This window comes from Chenopodium album, chromosome 23, assembly GCF_948465745.1.
Source record: "Chenopodium album chromosome 23, dcCheAlbu1.1, whole genome shotgun sequence".
In the NCBI taxonomy this organism is placed as follows: Eukaryota; Viridiplantae; Streptophyta; class Magnoliopsida; order Caryophyllales; family Amaranthaceae; genus Chenopodium; species Chenopodium album.
The window spans coordinates 7,939,117-7,945,487 of NC_137856.1; positions in this window are offsets into that span (position 1 = coordinate 7,939,117).

Sequence of the window (6,371 nt, forward strand, 5' to 3'; positions counted from 1 at the left end):
ATCTTCTAGCCACCTGCAAGCCATATCGAATAGCAGCTGCTTCAGCAAGGTCTACCTCCCATACCCCTGCCTGAAGGAATTATGTCTTTGATAAGTGCAATTATTAGATATATTATGGATCACTGTTATGGAGATAATAAGTTCGTTCTTTTGGGTCGTCATTGTTTGGTGCTAGATATGACAAATGATCTTTGGTCTAGTTAAATAGATCAAAGCCCAATAGAATGGATCCTATGAGGTCACACAACAAGGGTATTGGGTTATACAAGTAAGAGGCCCATATTTAATGGGTCTCATGAGATTATGACATACCATGTAGAGAGTTGGCCGGGCTAGAGTAGTTTGTTTAAGATAAGGTGTTTGGGCTTGGCATGAACTCTTATTTAGAGATATGATCTAATAAGATCCATGCCTAGGGTTGAATATATCAATGAACTTATATATAGTAAATTGTGAAACAAGCAACCAAGTCCCAAAACCCTCTCCCCTCTCCCCTCACATCCGTACGTTCGGCGCCCCCTCGTGTTGGCTCACGGTGTTCGTCGTGGTGGTTCATAGTTAGTTCGTGTCTCTCTTCTCCGTTGAAGGTTGATTAAAGCGTTCAATCACGACTAACTAACATTAGAGGGGATTTAACTTGTGCCCGTGGACCAAGTAAAGGAATCATGCTTCCCATTGTTCTTGCTCGATCGTACGTGGAATCACGCTTCAAAGATATAATTACTTGTTCTTTATGTGATATGCAATGATCTCCGGATTAGGTGCTTTATAAATATGATTCATGTGTTCCGCATAATAGTACCTATAAACTCCTACAATCCCACTATTGTTTGTCTATTGTTCTTGGTGAGATGACGGGGATGCGGGGGTTGAGTGTGGTTGTCCATCGACTTTGTGGGTGTGTTCTACGTCTACCTATGGGGGACTACTAGAAAATAGTTGTTTTCCGACGGAAAAATTCTGTCGAAAATAGGTTTATGATGGAAATTTGTCGACAATTCTGTCGTAAAAACTTTTGTAGGAAATTTGACATTTTATGGAAACACTTTTTTGACGAAATTTCCAACGGTATTAAGTCATCGGAAGAGATTTCCAGCCCGGAAAATTTCGTCGGAAATTTCGGACGATTATTTTTCCGCCATACTTTTTCGGGAAACAGGCAGAAGGAGGTGAGAGAACGATAAGGAGAAGAGGAAGATAGAGAAATAGAAAAGCAAAGAGAGAAAGAGGAGAAGACCTAAGAGAGAAAGAAGATGGGAAGAGGCAGAGAGAGAAATAGGGTATTCTTAGTGTTTAAAGAAATTTGGGGATTATACTTTTAAAAATGTATATTCCGACATATTTTGTTTTTCGAGCATGTTAAACGTAATGGGCGAGCTACTGGATCTAGAAGTTGACCTCCCCCGTCTGATACAGGTTTTTATCGATTAAATTTTTTTTATTATGATTGTAATACCATAAATAAATGTCAAAATTTTTTTTGTAGCAACCCGGCCCGACATGTTACAATGCAAATACAACTACGCGATTCCTAATATCATTTGGCCTTTCGTCGTAGGTATTAAAGACGTAATTGGAGAAAATAAGGAAGTAAGTAGATTATGATTCCTTTAAAATACGTAGACAACTTATTATTTTCAAATGATAATTAATAACAAAATAATTTTTTGTGTCATAAAGATACTCAAGCCCACTCAGCTCGCCCCCCTCCCCCTCCAGAAAAAAAAATCCAAAACAAGTACAAAATAAAAGTTATATAAGTTTTGATTTTTTTTACTTGTGATATAAGGATACGTAGAACAAGACATAAAAACTACCAAGCCAACCCCCACCCCCTAATCAATTGGCCACCCATCGCTTGACACCAGCCAACCTCAGTCACTCCTTTCTTCTCATGCGTCCATTTCCTTCCTCCCCCCCCCCCCCACGCTGGTGATGCAACCATCCACCCCACCTCCCTCCTTCTCTCCTATTCCGGCCTCCCTCACAATCGTAAACCCCTAAAGTTGCTATCATGTTACTATATATTAAATCTTTTCACTTGAGATGTCAAAGCGTTCCGTCGTGCTATTGGGGTGAGAATCAAGGAATACGCTGAGGTGATTGAGGGTGAGGTTGTTGAGGTTCAAGTAGTTAGTCTTGCGGTTGCTAAGGCGGCATCGAAGACGGGGAAATTGACCGACGAAGATGACAAATATGGAATTTTATGTTGTGGAATTCTTTTATTGCAATTGTTGCGGTTGCCTAATGATATTGACGATGTAAACAGATGCCAGAGAGCCGGCGTGCCGGAAAGGGAGGGGGCGGCGGGCTGGGCATTGGGGGTAGAGGTTAAGGTGGGTCGATGGGGAAGGGAAGGGACTGGTGGTTTTTGTATTTTTATAAGAAAAAATATTTTTGGTCCAATCAGGGTTTGACACGTGTCAAGTAATCTGATATAGGAGGGCATTGACTTTTGTTGACAAGTTTGGGATTGAAGAAAGAAAATAGACCCCAAAGATAAAATTATTCCAAAATGATCCAAAGTTGAGATTACTAAAAGAAAATGGAGCAAAATTGGGAATATTAATATCAAATTTTTTTTCCAAAAAAAAAACAAAATAAAAAACGCTTAAAAACTAGGATATGACCTACCCAACCTACTCACCTAGCTGACCCACATGACCAACTAAATTTATTTGCATAAAAAAAACACTAAACTTATTGAACCCCCTGACCCAGTTGACCCACTATCCAAACCCACTAATTAATGAACTTGCCTTGACCCATCCAATCCAGCTTGACCTACCCACAACCCACTTGCAAGTCTGCAACCCACCTAGCCTACGAAATTCAGGGTCTTTACTAAACTAAGCTGAATTGAACTGATTGGAGCTGAACTGAACTAAAGTGAACAAAAATAAATTCACTACTAGAAAACAGGGAAATAGCGACGGACTACTTCCAACAGACACAATATTCCGTCGACAAAATCAAAATTTTCAACGGATTTTAATTCCGTCGGATAAATCCAACGAATTCTACAAATTAAATCCGTCGGAAATTTTCGACGGAATAAAAATTTATCGAAATATATGTGTGTTCCGACGAATATTTCCGTAGAAAATTACTTTTTCCGACGGATTTTTAGTCCGTCGGAATATAATTTTTTTTAAAAAAAAAACCATAAACCCCTAGAAACCCTAACACCCATATTCTATTTCCGCCTCTTCTCCCTCTGTCTCCTTCTCTTTGTCTTTCCTCTTCTCTCTCTTCTCCTTCTCTTGCGTTCTTCGTTCTCACTCCTGCTCTCTCTGAATCTCCTGGTCATTCTCTATCTCGTTCTCCTTCTTCTTTCTCTCTCGTTCTCTTCTTCTTTCTCTTTCGTTCTCCTGCTCCTTCTCTCCTCTACTCTACTTTCCCCTCTTTCGACCACCTCAAATCTCCCACCACCACCGCTGTAGGGAATATTTTTAGCACTATAACCCCAAACTTGAACCCCACTGTGATCATACACTTAAGTATGGTGGCGTCCAAAGGGAAAGAAAAGAGAGCAAAAGAGTCGCCATCAAGTTTTAAGAACTTGTAAACCAATCACGAGGTGAAGGTTACACCCCTTAACGATCCATGAGATCGTCAACTCCATAAGCTCTTGAACCAAATAGGGTTCGGGGATGAGGGTATGAATCCAATCTACAAAAGAAAGGACTCGCCCTATAAAATAGGCCTATACTTTATTTTACTCGTATTCATGTGCGCTTTTTGACTAACATGCAATCATTAAATTAACCCTAAACCTGTTTAGCTATGTTGGTTGAATATTAATGCACAAATAAAACTATTATTGGCGATCACTTGAATTAAAATCATATTAGCCTAAACCAAATTATTAATTATCTTATTAAGCGTGATCTCAAGTACAAATTCCCTTTAAACATGCATAAAAGGTTGTGATCAAGCAATAATAATACATATAAATAATATCAAGCAACATAATCATAATCATAATAATAATGAAATTCATGTTAATAATAAAAGCTTAATAATAATAGCAAGATCTTAGACATGATACTAACAAGATTAATAACAAATCCTAGCATGTCACTAAACAATAAAGATCAAAGCTTTAAACCTAACATGGTACTAATATGATATTAGAAACTATAAAAGGCACCCTAAACATGATTCTAGAAATCAATAAATAACATCCTAACATGATACTAGGAATTAAAATAATATAAGCATGCTTTCTACAAGAATAAAGCAATAAGATTACATAATTTGATGCCTCGTACCTCTTTCTAATAACAAAATACACGCGTTAGTAAACTTCAATGAAATAATAAAGAATTAAATCAAAGAATTATTAGAGAATAAAGTTAAATAAAGTTTAAACTAGATTTGGACTAAATCCTCAGAAACTAGCAACCTTGCACGTCTAGGGCGAAGGCAACTTCAAACTTGGCTAGATGTTTCTAAGTCTTGCGAATACGGTATTGTGTTTAAAAGAGGTTGGTTTAGAAAGAGAGAGAAGAAATCAAGTAAGACTTGATGAGAGTTGATGGCTGTGGATGATTGAAAAAGGGGAGATATGACCTCTATTTATAGAAAAAAAGAGGGTCGAAGAATTAAGAAAAGAATCCAAATTCGAATCGAAATAAAACTCGTAGACAGCAGTTTTTGCAAATTTTGTTTTTATCATATATTTTGATCCAGAAAGTCCAAATGAGACATATAATATGTCGTTGGAAAGTTCTTGAAGTCTACTTTCTAACCCAATCAAAATCAGATTAAAATATTTTGTATATAAAAAGATATGACCGAAATAGTAGGACGGTGTCAGTTTTGGATAGAGTTTCGTATTCCTTTCATATCTTTTTCGTTATAGCTCGGAATTAATATTATAATATATCATTGGAAAGATAATTTCAAGATCTATCCAACCATATAAAATTTTCATAAAAAATATGTGGCATAAAAATAATATCTGACTGTCTTTGAACATGTTTAAATTCGAAACTAATTAGGACTTTAAAAAAGGAAAGTTTTTATAAAAAAAATGAAAGTTTTATATTTAAATCAAATTCCTTAATCCTATCTTTTCAAAAAAGGATAATTAAGATATTTTAGAAACTTATAGAAGATTCTAATCAATCCTAATTAGTTTAGGAATAGGATTAAACCTTTGCACCCTCCACATGATCATTGGGTCGAAGGTAAAATCCGGTTTGGGCCCAGTTTAGAATTTTGGCCATAACTTCCTCATTATTCGTCGGAATTGGGCTTATAATATATCGTTGGAAAGTTTTTTTCAAGCCCCATCCAACTAAACTATTATTGGACCCTTATCATGGACCAAATTAAACTGGATTGGCTATTTTCATAAAATAGAGTGGGTTTTCGAAAACAGAAAGAAGGATTTTAATAAAACTAACCGCATCACTAGACTTTTCACACTTTCACTTCATTCGATTATGATTCGACGTGAAAGGTATTCATCACTGGGTTTGGTTTTGGGGAGACACAAATGAGTTTCTACAACCGCCAACACTAACCACCGACATCAACAACGAACAACACCAGCAATACCGACATCAACAACACCATAATCAACATCAACAACAATTTTCATCTTTTTCGCCCTTTCTCTCTCTTTTCATGCTTAAAACAAAGGGTTTCGGTCAAATTGAGTTTTATGGTCGAATTTAGCCTCTTAAACCCAATTTCAAGGTTAAGGATTTTGGATTTTGTGGGTAATGGTTAAGGATTTTAATGTTTTTTTCTTTAAATTTTTTTGTTAATTTTTGGTGTGACGATGGTTTTCGGTGGCCACAGTGGTGGTTTTTAGGTGGGTGGTGGGGTGGTTTCCTTAGTTTGGGGGGTTCGTCCGAATTTGTAAGGGTTAGGGTTGTAGATCTAGGAGGTTTGGTCTGGGTGGGCTTGGGTTAGGTGGAGAGTCTGATCTTTTAGGGTTCTGGTGGAGGCTTCGGTGAGCGAGTGCTATGCGGCGGTGGTACGGGTTAGGTGGGCTGGTGTGGGGTTGGTGTTGTGCGGTTGTGGTACGGGTTAGCTGGGCTGGTGTAGTGGGACTGATGGTGGGGGCAGGCTTTTCTTTTTTGTTTTTCTTAAGCATTTTTTCGACGGAATTTTCGTCGGTATTTTCCGGCGGAATACAGTGCGTTGGAATTTTTCGACGTACTTTCCCAGGCCCAAAAACCTTTTCAGACGGACTGATTTCCGTCAGAAAAGTGGTATTGACGGAATTTCCAACGGAAAAGTGCGTTTTTCCAACAAACTATATTGCGACAACTAGTTTCGATGGAAATTCCGTCGAAAACAGGTTTTCCGGAAAACAGGGTGTTTCTGGCGGAAAATTTCCGTCCTAATTTGAC